At 33.8% G+C, this 13,667-nt stretch overlaps 1 protein-coding gene across 2 annotated transcripts in view; it reads right to left on the bottom strand.

Moving 5' to 3' along the window:
- Positions 1-13,667, bottom strand: part of LOC138715496 (dnaJ homolog subfamily B member 9-like) — a 284,349-nt gene that overhangs the window by 38,946 nt on the left and 231,736 nt on the right. Inside the window, exon 1 of one of the 2 annotated variants that reach the window (XM_069848469.1) lies at positions 3,000-3,167. The exons of the other annotated variant lie outside the window; for it this stretch is intronic. The gene's annotated coding sequence lies outside the window, so the exon portion shown is untranslated. Of the gene's footprint in view, positions 1-2,999; positions 3,168-13,667 lie in introns of those variants that run through there. 2 annotated transcript variants of the gene reach the window in all.

Here is a 13,667-nt window from a genome sequence, read left to right as displayed (position 1 = left end):
TGCCTAACGGCTACAAAGTGTAATACAACAGAAAAGTTATCCTACCAAGTATTGATTACAGAATATTAGTGTTGTATGAATACTTCTGTGATGTGTACAAAAGCTTCTGTGGCACCGTATTTCTATGATTTTGTGATATTCCTTACCATTAATTATTCTATGTAAAGTTCAGAAATGATTTAACTTTATAATTACAAGCTGTATTTCTCTTAATTTATATAAATAATATCACAATTCAGACTTCAAATCTCTTTCATTTATAAGTACTGTAGTGTACGCATACTTTTGTGAGTCACTGTACATTATCGAAGGTACGTTTTGTAAACAATTTTAACATTGAATTTTTCAACTAACAGTTACGAGAGACTGCTAAGCAGAAGGTTTCTGGATCGATCCCAGTGATTCCAATATGGTGAACAGGCCTATTATACTTAAGAAATATCTGTGTTAATATAAAAGTGTGATGAAGGTAGGAGAAAATAGTACTTACAACTTACTTACAAATGGCTTTTAAGGAACCCGAAGGTTCATTGCCGCCCTCACATAAGCCCGCCAGCGGTCCCTATCCTGTGCAAGATTAATCCAGTCTCTATCATCATACCCCACCTCCCTCAAATCCATTTTAATATTATCCTCCCATCTACGTCTCGGCCTCCCTAAAGGTCTTTTTCCCTCCGGTCTCCCAACTAACACTCTATATGCATTTCTGGATTCGCCCATACGTGCTACATGCCCTGCCCATCTCAAACGTCTGGATTTAATGTTCCTAATTATGTCAGGTGAAGAATACAATGCGTGCAGTTCTGTGTTGTGTAACTTTCTCCATTCTCCTGTAACTTCATCCCTCTTAGCCCCAAATATTTTCCTAAGCACCTTATTCTCAAACACCCTGAACCTATGTTCCTCTCTCAGAGTGAGAGTCCAAGTTTCACAACCATACAGAAGAACCGGTAATATAACTGTTTTATAAATTCTAACTTTCAGATTTTTGGACAGCAGACTAGATGATAAGAGCTTCTCAACCGAATAATAACACGCATTTCCCATATTTATTCTGCGTTTAATTTCCTCCCGAGTGTCATTTATATTTGTTACTGTTGCTCCAAGATATTTGAATTTTTCCACCTCTTCGAAGGATAAATCTCCAATTTTTATATTTCCATTTCGTACAATATTCTGGTCACGAGACATAATCATATACTTTGTCTTTTCGGGATTTACTTCCAAACCGGTCGCTCTACTTGCTTCAAGTAAAATTTCCGTGTTTTAGGAGAAAATAGTACAAATAATTAATTAGAGATGGAGAAACGGAAAGAAAAAGGGTAGGCCTATATAGACAAAAGGTTTTATTCCCCAGCCGTGTAGTTCCACAATCCTTGAGTTAATGCTTAACTGGCAACTGAAAATATGGCAGCTCCAACAATGCACACTTGTTCCTACTACATTTTGATAAATTACTGCTATAAAAATATAGGCCTATTTATTATTTTGTTACATTATGTGAAAACGGAAAAAGTTACTTATCATTAGAAAGTGATTTTCTCTTTTGTGATTTGACTTTTATAAAGTTAGAAAACACCCCAATGTTAACCAGGCCTAATGTACTAGTCTTTCTAATCGTGTATTGAAGATCTATATAGGCTATATTATGCTTATTAAAATTAAGGAATACAGGCATCATTGAAAAAATAAGAATGATTTTCATTGAAGTGTCTACAAATGGTATAAGTACACCCACCTTAATAACTTATTTCGTACTTTGTCCAATAATAGTTAAAACTATGACAAAATAAATCACTGGCAACAGAAAATGAGGAATATGTTTGTAGCAAAAATAAATCAGATTTAATATAGGCCTACCAAATATCTAAGTATAAGTGTATTGTAATTTTCAATGTAGATTTTATTCAACACTGGAAATTAGAAGTAGAGCCTCTGCATTTTAAAGTATGGTGTGCTGTGAAAACAGTGACACTAACAGATATGGAACACGAGAAGGAAAATATTATGAACTGGCCTTTACTAAAGGAAGCACATCTCCCTTCCCCCTCTACTAACTGCCAAGGGAGCCTGTTAGAGGTCCAGGACGAACTACCAGGGAAATGGTAGTCTCATTACTTCATTAGCATTGCGTCCTTGACCTCTAGAGCATTTTATTTGTAACAATTACAGAGGGGGTGGGCTACAACACATTAGATTATATACAGGTAAATAACAAACGATTTTCATGTTGAAAGCATTTGTGGGTGCTAACTAAAACTATATGTTTGTCATTATATACAGCTCACAGAAGCAATGAAAACAATAAAAAAATTTGTGCCTCCTTTAGTTTAGCTTTTCTGGAGAATTACATAATATAAAATAATCGCAAGCCTTCGGATTACAACAAAAATGAAACTTTGCCTCTTATCATGATCACATAGTCTACAATTTTAATACCATTTTTAGCAGTTCTATCGATTCTACGTTAGTATGATCAAATCTTCAGTAATATACAACATTACCTACATTTCTTGGGAAGGTTAGGTTTGTTTTTCTGTATAGGTAAATGAGCCCGTACTTAACGTTCATTAGAAGTCCATACTTTACTTAATTGTAGTACTTTGCGTAGGTTTACCTCTCTTGAGACGTACAGCAACAATCAGCAATGATCCATACATATTACAGCGGAATTATGTCAATGTTTAATATGTACATTTTGTGTATGTTACATAATTTCTATATCACAGCTGTTACGAAGAGCTTTGAAAACTATTAACCTAAGTAGGTTATCGGTTGAAATTTATTTAATTACGATATCTATCTAATATTGTTAAGATTAGTAGCACGTAATTATACATATCTACACCTATTTCAGTCATCTCAATAACGCACTAAATCATAATTTTAAAAAATTAAAATAGACATATGATCAAAACATGTAAGTCTAAAGTAATTTATCTCTGATGTCCACAACTATGTCATATTACGTACTTCTACCATGCTAAATGTATACTAACCTATGTAATTATTATAAATTATTTTAGTTGGTCTGATTAATACACTTAATGATAACTTTCACTTTCACTGCCACTACAACACAGAAATTCCACAATTCCAGTATATATACAAACTGCAGTCATATAGACACGAACACTAATCTCATTGGCTAAATGGTTAATCTCCAAGCAGTCTTGTCAACACATAGATTGAAAATATGCTAGTTGAGCTACAAAACAAGCATTCTTGCATAAAAAGATTTGCTAGTTTATAAAAACAAGAAACAGATTCAAAATGTCAATTAAAGAACCAAATTATGCAAAAACTGTATATGAAGAAGTAAGTTAAATTATCTCAGAAATAGAATAATTTGCGTTCTTAAAACTATTATATTGGCTGTCCTTTCTCCGCGAGGTTCCATATTTTCCACTTGTGTCTCGGGAGCACAATTTTCGTGAGACGTCGGAGATCTTCGGCGATATTCGCTTTTAGCAGAACACTGTCATGACTAGGGCTCTGAAGTTGATGAAATATCTTTTTTCTAAGACATCACAGACAATGCAATGCAGGCTGCAATATAAACTCACATTTCAACATGAACCAATATAGCCTACTTTCATTTTGCATTTTTTGGCATTTCTGTCTTTTATTATCTATTGGTCATTTTTTAGGAAATGTTCAACTTTTTTTTAGCATATTTGCCCTTTTCTGCTTATGACGGACTTCTTTTTTTACGGTGTAGTCGTCTATATTTGGGAACCTAAATTTATACTGCAGATTGTTTATGCAATTCGATTACATCATGATGCAATTCGATTGCATCATGTAAAAAATTTCCTTATGGATGCTTTGATGTGGTCCCCCAATTCAGCGCACTAGAACAAATATTGCAGCTGCAATGCCCGTAGTCACAAGTGACGACTTAAAAATACCGAAAGTAAAGCAACTGACGATCCATCAAACCCGAGACCTTACGAATGGCGATGGCTCTTTACTGCAATGCTGCAATGCAATGAGAATTCCAGTTTCTCCTAGTATTTAAATGTGCATTGGTGTGATTTCGGAGACATTTTATTATTATTATTATTATTATTATTATTATTATTATTATTATTGGAATCTTGGTCTTTTTTTAACCTTAATGTAATATTTTTTCAGAAAATTTAAGGTCATTTTATAGGTAATTTTCTGTGATTTTTAGGTCATCAACTTCCGAGCTCTAGTCATGACGCTGTAGAGATGAGCTTAAACGATATTTCCAAGTACTTGTGACAACTACTGTGACTTGACAATTAAATATCTGTGACTTTTATCTGTGATTTTCTCACATCGACATTTTTATAATATTGACTATTACACTCTTACTACGTCATACTACTTTTGACCAATAAAACGGTACGAAACAACGAGCACAGAATACATAGAGTAGACACTAGCATCTTAATACCATTGGACGGAGTGAAGCCGGTTTGATGGGCCTGACGCCATCTTGTTGCTACCAAAACATTGCAAAATAGCTATTACGTTATAGAAGATTTTATGATAATAGGAATTCCATATGTCCCTAATTTCCTGGAGGACTCACACTTCCTTGTTTGTTTCGTAATACAGAATCCCTAGGCACGTATTTTTAGCAAAAATTGCAAAACTGTAATCGATAAATCACATATATACATATTTAAATTGACAGCTCTTCAAATTGCAGTATGGTATTTAATAGGTACTCTGGAAAGTTAAACAAACAATAATGATAAAAAAGGAAGATAACAGTTTGACCTTATTTTGCTACTAGTCAAAATAAAAATGCTAGCCTATAATAAGTACTTTCGTAGATTGATCCATTTGCTTCGATTTAATAATGCAACTTGCTTCTTAACGCAAATTATCATTCTCTTCCTTTTGCCAGTATTTCGTATAGATGTCCCGATTTTTGTTTAGAGAAAAAGTGGAATGCTCTTAACCATACAATATTTGATAGGCTCTTCGTTTATAGTATATAATTAGATTATAACGGCGAACAAAAGTGAAGTTTTATTACCAAGTGGGTCAAGTTAGATCACGATGGAGTTAATGCAGCTACTAAATCTGCAAAGCATAAGTCTGATTTCGTGATTATAAAAATTAATTATAATAATATTAATACATTATTTCTTTTTCTTCATAAAACGAATACGTGCATTCGGTTGAAGAGAAACCTCGGTACACCCATTTTCTATAGCACGCGACACAAACTTCCAACACGGGTTGTTAGGTTAGCTTCGCTCGTAGATGCTAAGTCTGCAAAGCATGTCTGATTTCGTGATTATAAAAATTAATTACAATAATATTAATGCAATATTTCTTTTTCATCAAACGAATACGTGCATTCGGTTGAAGAGAAACCTTGGTACACCCATTTTCTATAGCACGCGACACAAACTTCCAACTTGGGTTGTTAGGTTAGCTTCGCTCGTAAATGCTAAGTGTACAAAGCGTGTCTGATTTAGTGATTATAAAAATTAATTACAATAATATCAATACACTAATCCTTTATCTTAATCAAACTAATACATAAACAATACGAATCTAACCGACTAACTTAGGCTAAATCATTCATTACCGTATTTAGCCTACCGGTAATAAGTACATTTCACACATGCATATTTACCCGTGAAAAGTTATTCCAGGATTTCTTTTTTAAACCTGTTTGTGCAGCCATACGCAGAACATGTAGGCATATTGAAATTAGTTAATTTATTAATTAAAACAACGATGCAACATCACAATCAACTGCCCATGTGCTAACCGGTAGCCCAATGTTTTGATAGCATCATAATGGCGACTGTCCACAAAAGCGGCTTCACCTCCAAGCTGTTTATATCTACTCCATGCATTCTGTGCTCGTTGGTACGAAAGGACGTAATTCAACAAATCATGGCTGCTTATCGCACAATTTTATCGCGTCCCTAGCATTTGTTTCTTTGTTTGCCAACATTTGAAACTGCGCTGGTCTGGACGTCAAAAATATATACAAACCACTCCAGTCGATGCACAGCAGTTTCAAATATGACTCGCATTGGCATTCAAGAACAAGAATTAATCAAAATCACTGATCATACCTATGCATCTTCTGAAATCCGATTTACAAATAAATGAAGAGCACCATTCGGAAATCCTGAATAAGTTGAATACACCATGTAGGCCTAAATCAACGAGTTCCACTTCTATTATGCACACGTCCAATATAACATCAATTGAACCACCAACCACATTCAAATTTGAAAATTGTACATTCAATAATTATTCCTTTTAAAATTATTCATGTTTATTTTTTATGTCATCGTCGTTAATTAAAACTTTTCTAACACTTGTGTATATTAGTTAGGTTATGTTATAGCTTCTGCTCTGAGAGGATAAAAAGAACTTCTGCTATATGATATTATGGATAGTCACGTATCAGAGATTGTTTAATATTAAGATTTATTGAATAGTAATCATTACAGTGTCTGTATAAAGACACTACTGCCATCTAGCATGCATCTAGCGTAATATTTGTAATGTTGAGATGGTACAATAATACATTTGAAGACAGTTGTATTTTCGTAAGTCAATTAATATTTTATTGTATTGGAGTACTTCGTTACTTCTAATCTTTATATACTTTCTTCTAATCGTGTAATAGTCCATTAAATCCCACTCGAGTTTTGATTTTCTCTAGATAAATCAAAACGTCTAGTGAGATTACTGTTGATAAGTAAGCAAAATATGCATGAATTACACCGATATTTTGTCACACCTATAAAAATTAACAGAAAATATTAAGGAGCAGTGAAATGTGAATACCGTACGATATCTCTATACATGTTAGGTGCCACACATCAGTGATTTATATGGGAAAATCCAACAAAAAATTACGTATACCGGTACGTACAGTACCATTAACAAATAAATACTAAAATTAATGAAACATAAGTAATCGGAAAAACATTGGAAAAATAATTATAAAGCAAAACAGTTGTTCAGGCAGGATTGTACACAAGATACAGACTCACAAAAGTATTCGTATACTGTAGGTACAGTATTATAAATGAAAGAGATTTAAAGTTTGAATTGTGGTATTATTTATATTAATGAAAATAAATACAGATTGCAATTATAAACTTGAATCATTTCTGAACTTTACGTAGAATAATGATAAGGAGTATCATAAAATCATATAAATACGGCATCAGAGATACAAACCCATATTAGTACTGAACCACTACAGTGGAACTATTGTCCGCGCAACTTATCTAGGCACTTGGGTTCCCTAGTGCTCTCTCGCTGCCCCTCTCCTTCCCTCTCCTACCACGCTACCGCTACAAGCAACCTCGCTACACTCCAATTCCCCGCTCTTTTAGCTGCCCAGATAAGTTGCGCGAACAGTAACACGTTTTATATTTAGTTCGTCTACCATCTGACCCACTTTCATAATTAAATATCACATCCTTCAAAAGTTTTCTGTTCTCATTGCATGTTCCACAGCAACACCAATCTCTTTATGCGATTGATATACGGCTTATTTCTAGCTACTCTCCCATTGTAGGCCTAATTGTTCCTCCTTCTCTTCTTACAGTTCCTGGGCTTACTTTTACATAATATTGTTTTCACAACTAGAATCGATCATGGGAGCACTAATTTTTTTTCCCCGTTTAATTTCATTTTATTTACAATAAATCACTCACGTCTTTGAGACAATAGTCTAGGATGTCCTGATTTTTATTCTTCTTGAAGCACCGTTCTTCCTTTATTGAATTTATTGTTGATGGACTGGGTTATAGAAACAGATTTTCTAGTGATTGCTTTAATCCGTCTGTATGTTTTACCTTTCTTGAAATGACCACCTATCAGCCAGTGGCGTAGCGTCAATGTAAACTAAAAAGCTCAGCTTCCCCAGTTAATAATAATTTCATAATAAACCTGCAGTTTATGAACAAAATTATTTATTAATTTTAATAGAGTTTATATTTATGCGTTAAATATTGTGATGCGGCAGCTCAGGATGATTCGTGATGCAGCAGTAAACAAAAAGCCTGCACACACCAGCTTCCAAGCAGACTGGTTTCTTTCACTCATTCTTCTGTGTAACCCACCCCGCAGATTTTCCATCCCTTTCTAACTAAACTACCTTGGTCACAAGGCTCGCAAGAAGCTAGCTTTTACATTGAAAATAATTTAGTTTCCGAATTATCAAATGTTATGGTTTATTTAACGACGCTCGCAACTGCAGAGGTTATATCAGCGTCGCCGGATGCACCGGAATTTTGTCCCGCAGGAGTTCTTTTACATGCCAGTAAATCTACTGACATGAGCCTGTCGCATTTAAGCACACTTAAATGCCATCGACCTGACCCGGGATCGAACCCGCAACCTTGGGCATAGAAGGCCAGCACTATACCAACTTGCCAACCAGGTCGACTCCCGAATTATCCCTTTCGTGAGATGTGTTCAGTTGAAGTGTTAGTGTGCATTGTGGCTGATATAGTAAATATTGAGTGAAATAACAGTTCCTGAGACTAATTTACTTGAATTTTTTAGGACAATTCTATTATCAAGACTGACTTACGAACAAAGGTGTGATTTAAAAAACAAATTACCGACTCCCTTGCTGTCAATGAAGGACATAACCAAAACACAGACACATAGTGTCGTAATGATACTAATACCACAGTCTAGTATATACAGTCACGAAGCTCAATACGTAGTAAATATGCATACATTAGACAGTTGCTCACCACTAGGATCGCTAATATCGCCTCATTACAGACAATGCAAAATAGTACCGGCACAGTCTATTGTTTCTAGCACCCTCAAAACTCAAGCTTCGTGACTGTATATACTAGACTGTGGTAATACCACAGTCTACTATATACAGTCGCGAAGCTTGAGGTGATTTTTTGCAAATCTCGTGATAAATCGCTCCAAGCGGTTAGCAACTAGAAACAATAGACTGTCCACGGTCGACTTTGGACTGAATCGTATTTCCATCGAGTGTTAGCTCGTTGCGTATTTCACATTGATGCTTGTGAAATGTTCGTTATTGGTTGTAATGAAAATGTTAATCGCTAAAATACAATAATTGGAATAAGAATATTTTACTAGAGACGTAGAAAAATTAAGTTTGTTTTAATGAAATTTATTGATCACGTTTTATTTTCAATTCTGGTGGGATTATTATTGCTTAGGCCTACTTTTTTTTTCAAAGGATATGTTTTTAATTATAGCTGTTAATTTTGTTGTTATTTTTATTTGTTACTTTATTAGAGACGTAGAAAAAGTCTGTTACAATAAAATTTATTAATCAAGTTTTATTTCCAATTCTGGTGTGATTATTATTGCTTAACCTCAACTACGTAAGCCTACACTACAAGTACCGGTACACGTAAGTTACTCCATTAATTCATATTTCCATTATTATTATTGTTGTAAAGAGAAGTGCAAATTAATATTTATTGGTTTCATAGTTAATTATCGCTATAATCTTGAATGAGTGAAGCGATTATAGTAAATTTCAGTTCGTTTTGCACAAACAAAAATAATATTAACTTATTTCTTGCAGGTATCTTCGAGTTTATGGTGGAATTTAATATACTTCATTAAAATAATAAATTAACTTTATGTATTTAATATTTCAATAATGGAAGGATGGTGTTAATTTTTCCAAAAGAACACAACGAAAGTGTAACATATTTTGTGGGCTGCTAGGAGAGAGATCTGCGATGATGAGGCGATAGTAGCGATCCTAGTGGTGGGCAACTATCCATGTTTGCATTTTTACTACATATTGAGCTTCGCGACTGTATATAGTAGACTGTGGTAATACTGTATCTATTGACCGTTAATATTGTGATTCCTCTAAGTATGACAGGGAGTGAGCTAATGTTATACGTATACGTGTTTATTTGTTAGAGATATGTGTAAACCGTGAAATCATATTTTACTACGTATCATTTGAGGTCATGCCTTATTGGTGTTACTTACGATGTTCCAACCAATCTTCGACTGCTGACTTGACATTGACTACTATTTATTTTAAGACTATATTTTTGTAATACGTTTTCTCATATGTACCGTACATGAAAGACAACTTGAGTTAGCTTCCCCTGCTCAAAATTTCATGCTACGCCACTGCTATCAGCTGACGTAATTCAATTGATGTGTATTTACTTTTACGCGCCATTGTACTGTTTGTAAGAGCAGTATGTTCCACCATGTAAGAGCAGTAGACAGTACAACTCTGTGTCTGTATTACACCTGCTGTCTTGAGTGCATCCTCCATTCAGGGCAAAACAATCAGAGCTATGTACGAATACTTTTGTGACGCGACATTATTGTTTGTTTTGTATAAATTACTTCACTTTTTGCAGGAAAGAACTGTTTTCTTTACACAAGGCAGCTAATATGAGCTATTTATGTTTTTCATTCGCATTTGAACAATATCAAAACTACTGACGTTCATAATACTTATATTAATATTGGAATATGATTAATATTTCATGAATACGAATACTTTTGAGAGTCACTGTAAGTACTGGTAACCAATGGTGTTATTATTTAAATCGTTTAATCACTACCTACATCATTTACAATAAGATGGTAAAACTAGCGCTGAAGTTGTTTCGGCGATTTCGGAAGTGAAAATCGTTGCATTTATAAGAAATTTTTTATGGAGATGCAGTTGCCCACCATAGTATTATATACAGTAAAAAATATCAATCTTAAAACGATTAAAAATAATTACATAACCTCAATTTCTCCATAACCAACTACATTAAAAATTATCAACTGATTCAGCAACTATCCAGAAAACCTACACCAAATAAAGGCATAATTTTATTTTCCTTCACTGGCTTTTGTGAGATGTACTAATATATAGTGGTAAACACGTGGTCTTAGTTTGCAGCCACAAATACTTTCAACAAAAAGTCGTTTGATACCTGTTATGCACCATTGTAGTCCCTCCCAACTTGCTACTTATTATAAACATGAGAGATCCAGGGCAAATTACTAGGGAAATGATCAGTTTCGTTGGTATTGCTTCCGGATCTCTCGAGTATTATATCTGGAACAAGTAGGAGAAGGCAGGGGTTAGGACAATGTACTAGAATATACAGGTAAGTATAAAACTATTTTTATGTTGAAAGTAATATTGTGGCTGAAAACAGTGGCGAGCGGTGACGGTTTTCATGGGGGACCTGCAGTAATGACACTATTTAACAATAAACAGAAAAAATATAAAAATATGTTAGGTAATACGTATTACAACAATAATAAGACTTACCAGTTACTTTCATGTGTACATCAACGGAATCCTCCTTTCTCCTTTTCGGGCAAATTTTCCTATGACGTCATCGTAAAAATGCTTTTGGCTTTGAATTTTGTTAAATAGAACTATTTCAATCGATAACAGTGAAACTCGCGAAAGCCTGTCTTCGCACTGAGTGTTCCGTACTAGAGACCTGCAAAACAGCGTACACAACCGGTTTAGATTCAACCGGTCGGAGCTCAACCGGCTAGGATGAACATCGGACCGAATAACTTGGTTGTCGAGCGGTTACGCCTGATGTATTGCAGAGTAGACAGAACATCAGGCGCATTTACATGAAAATAACGTTTTTCGAGTACACAACCGGAGTAACAAGGAAATTTACGTTGTCTTATTGAAAAAAAAAAAAAGTGTTTGCAAGTATTCTTACAGTTCATTCGACACTATTATATTTTCTTTATTATTCTGAACTTGCAGTAACTTTATAAGTATCGTTTATATTTTAAACTTTTAGAGTTTTACTAATGAAAATTGCTTATAGATATGTTAAACAATATTATAGTTTTTCACAGAACAAGACGTGCACAAGCCATGTATATTTTTCTTACCAATAAACGCTATATAGCTGGCGTTTTTCTATACCAGTGTTAAACAGTATACGTCATAACTTCATCATTTGATTACGTCGTAACTCTTTCTCGTCACATATTGATGAATCTTGTCCGATTTGTATAACCCAATGATCGATATTACATAAGTTCATGTAAGATTGGGAATTATTTAGAACACAAGTCTCACACAGAAAGAAATGGTAAGGAGGAAGAAAATACGATCTCCAAATAACACCAGGTACATTTCACCATACAATAACTCTTTAACATTTTCTCAGTAGGCTATACAAACAGAGTAATAATATTGAAGGATATTTATTTTGTTTAATTACAAAAATATGTTTGCTTGAAATAGGAATAGAAATAATTTGACACTTTAATACATTTATTTTTGTATTTCGAACTTGCAGTAATTTGACTAGTAACAAATAAATGACATCGAAGGAAATAGACGTAATGTATAATGTGAAATATCATTATATAAACATATTCAAAAATATAATTACAATTCATTATAAAACAAAATAGGAAATAAGTACACAAGTCCATTATGACGTTTGTACTTTAAACTAAAAAAAATGTATAGGCCTACCTCTAAAACAATTGTTACATGCTTTTTAATTATTCTAATCAGTTGCAATATTATTTATTAAGAAATCAATTTAAAAAGATATACAGTAATGTTATTTTCAACAATACGATTACTTTGGCTCCCAATGGTTGTTGTTCTGTACAAAATAAGTATAATTTACACATTTCTATACTACAAATAACAAAAGAATAGCAAGATTTAGAAACAAATCATTCTGTATAGAAAAGATCTACTTCAGAGAAAACAAGTGCCATTCAAAGAACTATTTTATTACACACGTGCTAATATCAACAATTTGATGTTCACAATTATTATTAGGGCCTATTATCATAGACTACATGATCAGAGTTGACTTCTTGTGTTTATGTATTAATAAACCTGTTTTAGTAGAATAAAGTTACGCTCGGTGGAAACACTTATTCATGGAATGACGAATATTCATTTCACAAGTGTTGCTAGAGAGGCTAGAGTTGTTTGGTGATCTTTCCATCAATTTAGTATGTAGAAAATGAAATGAGCATAATGTATAATGTGAGATATAAGTAAATAAATCCAAAATAGAATTACAATTAATCACAAAACATAAAATTAAATAATTATTAACTGTAAATGCATTCCTCCAAAACAGTAGCTATTCTTATACAGGGTAGAAGTGAAATAACCCTGCAGATTGTACGGGGCGATAAGGTTCACTTAAATGAATGGAAAACCTATATTACGTTTAATTCTCTAGTCATAGTAAACGTACTAAAAGCATTGGTTGTAGTAGGTTTCAGAAGATATAAAGTTAATTTTGTTTTAGTTTTACTACTGATCGAGTTTACTGTTTTTTAAGTGTGTCATTATTGTAATATTATAATTCGGTTTTCTAGTGTAAGCAAAAATTGCAACCTTGTTAATTTGTGGATACCGAAAGATTTTTTCTGCAACTTACGCTTTACAACGTCTGTAGTTTCACGCTGCATGCTGTTTGTTCCTCTTGATGATCCGCAGCTATAATATCTGGATGGTTCACTGTGATCTTCATTTTATACGCCAGAGCCGTCCACCCACAGAGAGATCGAATCAACTCGAATACACGTTAAACCGAATGCTGAGGCAGTACGCAAGCAGATGTACTTCGCATACTGCCTATAAAGCCAGGCGTTCAGTAGCGCTCTGCAAGTTTGTTCGCTTTCAACCGGTTTTGCAGGACTCTATT

Source organism: Periplaneta americana, chromosome 15, assembly GCF_040183065.1.
Source record: "Periplaneta americana isolate PAMFEO1 chromosome 15, P.americana_PAMFEO1_priV1, whole genome shotgun sequence".
NCBI classification, from domain to species: domain Eukaryota; kingdom Metazoa; phylum Arthropoda; class Insecta; order Blattodea; family Blattidae; genus Periplaneta; species Periplaneta americana.
Note: the sequence above shows the minus strand (reverse complement) of the source record. Positions and strands in the feature narration are given on the sequence as shown.